General features: G+C 46.7%; 1 pseudogene; it reads right to left on the bottom strand.

Moving 5' to 3' along the window:
- Positions 1-329: 329 nt before the first annotated feature.
- LOC144463848 (uncharacterized) lies at positions 330-2,267 on the bottom strand (annotated as a pseudogene).
- Positions 2,268-3,024: the final 757 nt, after the last annotated feature.

Raw genomic sequence — 3,024 nt, 5'->3', positions numbered from 1 at the left:
GGAGAGAGGGAGGGAGTGACATGACGCCTGGACGTGGCATGACTTTGCCACAGAGTTCCTGCCCGAGTGTCCTTGTTTGTCTTCATTTCTAGTGTTGTGCTGCATTTTTGTTTTTTTGCTACTAATGCTCAAAGTAAAGACATACTGCCTTGTCTCCTGTCTGTTTCAGTCCTCATTCTCTGCCCCTGTTGCAGGTGATTACAGCTTTTGTGCTGCCCCCAAATTTAATGCTTGCAGCTCTACGCCACTGCTAACAGTTGGTGATGTTGCTGCCAGCTGGTATTGCCTATCTACCACCACTGCCCTCTTCTGGTGTTTGTCCACCACCACTATGTCCAGTTAGCCAGCAGCTGTTTGTCAGTCTGGAAGCTTAAGTCCCACAGGATCTTAGCCCTGTTGTTCTCAACCACCTTTGGTGGTGTGTCCCATTGGGATTTGGGTACTTCGAGACCATACTGGGTACAGATGTTCCTGCACACTATCCCAGCCACTTGATTGTGCCTCTCCATGTACACTGATCCTGCTTGGATCTTACACCCTGCCACTATGTGCTGAATCGTCTCAGGGGCATCTTTGGGTCATGGGTCTGATCTGCTGTGGTAGATCCTAGTCTCTATGGCTCTTGTGCTTAGGACCTGTTCTTGTGCTGCAATGATTAGTGCCTCCGTGCTGTCTGTCAGCCCAGTATTCTCCAGCCACTGGTAGGTCTTCTTGATATCAGCCACTTCCTCTATCTGACGGTGGTATGCACCATGTAGGGGCTTGTCCCTCCATGTTGTTTGCACCTCCTCCTCTTTGCTCTCATCAGGTTTCTGTTGTCTGAGGCATTCACTTAGCAGCTCATCCTTTGGGGCCATCTTCTTGATGTACTCCTGGATTTTAGATGTTTCATCCTGGATAGTGGCTCTGATGCTCACTCATCCTCGGCCTCCCTCTTTCTGCTTAGTGTATAGCTTCAGGGTGCTGGACTTAGGGTGGAACCCTTCATGCATGATAAGGAGCTTTCTTGTCTTGATATCTGTGGCTTCAATCTCCTCATTTGGCCAGCTTATGATCCCAGCTGGGTATCTGATGACTGGCTTGGCAATGCTTACATGTTGATGGCTCTGACCTTGTTCTGACCATTCAGCTGACTTCTCAGGACTTGCCTTACTCTCTGGAGGTATTTGGTGGTGGTCGACTTCCTCGCAGCCTCCTCATGATTTCCGTTAGCCTGCAGGATCCCAAGGTACTTGTAGCTGTCCTGGATATCTCCTACATTGCCCTCTGGTAGGTCAGCTCCCTCAGTTCTGATCATCTTGCCTCTCTTTGATCTTTTTACCATCCGGCCACACTTGTCTAATCCAAATGACATCCCTATGGCCATGCTGTAGATCCTGGCAGAGTGGATCAGTGAGTCGATTTCTAACTCATTCTTGGCATACAGCTTGATGTCATCCAGGTCATTGAGCAGGTGGCTGATTGTTGCCCCACTTTGCAATCGGTATCCATAGCCAGTCTTCTTGATGATCTGACTGAGGGGATTCAGGCCTACTCAGAACCGCAGTGGTGACAGTGCATTCCCTTGGTATATGCCGCATTTGATGTTGACTCGGGCAATCGGCTTTGAGTTGGCCTCTAGGGTCGTCTTCCACATTCCCATGGAGTTCTTTATGAAGGCTATTAGTGTCCTGTTGATCTTATACAGTTCCAGAAATTCCAGTATCCAGGTGTGTGGCACTGAGTCGTAGGCTTTCTTGTAGTCAATCCAAGTGCTGCACAGGTTGGTCTTCCTGCTCTTGCAGTCTTGGCCGATTGCTCTGTGGACACTTTTTATCATGTCCAGAGTCGAATTCCATCTGGTTGGCATGTCTTGTATGAGCAACTCCTTCTTTTGTCCATGTTCAATTTCTTGTTGTTCTAATTCTGCAGCACTTGCTGGACTGTGTTTGAAGTGGCCCACAGCTTTTCTGCATTTGGCCAGGACATTGTCAAATGCACTGTTCAGTAGAGATACTATGACAGAGTGCTGGAGACTGGGGGCGACACAAGGGACGTGTTCAAAAGGCAGATGTCTCCCAGCAGTGATCATATTTCTTGCACCATCAGTGCTAAGTGTGCTGACTTTGTGACTATGTCTCTTCAGTTTTCATTACAGTCAGAGCATGTGAATGCAGCTCCCACTGTTCATCAATATAATCCACTGTACCTCCGAGGTAATTATGGTTACCCAGTGATATCCAGTAGTCTCCAGTGAGCGCAACAGTTGGTGCATGTTGTAACGCCATCGCTTTTGTAGCCCCCTCCTTTTCATACAACTCGTGTATTCTTCTTGTGATGGTGCGTTTCAAGGAAGGCTCATATGTGCTGTCATTCTTTGCAATCCGAAGAACATTCCTCAGACCAACATCTTCCACAATACTAATCGGCCTGCAGTTTGTAGCTATCCACTTCGCTATGGCATTTGTTAGCTTGTCTTGCTGTTGTTTATCTATACTTCTCCCACACGCTGCATCCAATGTAGTCTGCCGAAGCCTCCCTCCACTATTCTGGTGGGTGATTTGCTGGCATCAACGGTGTGTATTGCACCTAAGTAATACTTCAGACTCGAAGTACTCCGGTGATAAGAAAATTAAACTTTGCAGTGGTTACAAATAACTTTGGTTTTATCAGCTCCGCTGTCTGGAAGAGATTTAAAATTAAAATGTCCATGTAAGAGTTTAGTACCTTTCTCCATTTTTCTGTCCCCACCAGTTCTTTTCTGTTTCGGTTCATGTGAGCGCTCGGCAGTCTTAGGCACACTCCAAATGCTCTCATTGGTTGAGACGTGTGATGACGCCCATCCCAAGCCAGTACTGATCAACATCCCACCGTATGTGTATTCCATGCCAGTGAGCAACGGACTTTCAAAATAATCATACTAATAAAAAAAAACTGCGTTAATGCGCGATAAAATAATTGTCCACGTTAACTTGCCCATCCCTAATATATACATACATATACTTCCTGTTTATGTTCAAATACACACTTAGAAGATCTTTATTC

The sequence above is a fragment of the Epinephelus lanceolatus genome, chromosome 7, assembly GCF_041903045.1.
Source record: "Epinephelus lanceolatus isolate andai-2023 chromosome 7, ASM4190304v1, whole genome shotgun sequence".
NCBI classification, from domain to species: domain Eukaryota; kingdom Metazoa; phylum Chordata; class Actinopteri; order Perciformes; family Serranidae; genus Epinephelus; species Epinephelus lanceolatus.
This window is presented reverse-complemented; position numbering and strand designations above follow the sequence as displayed.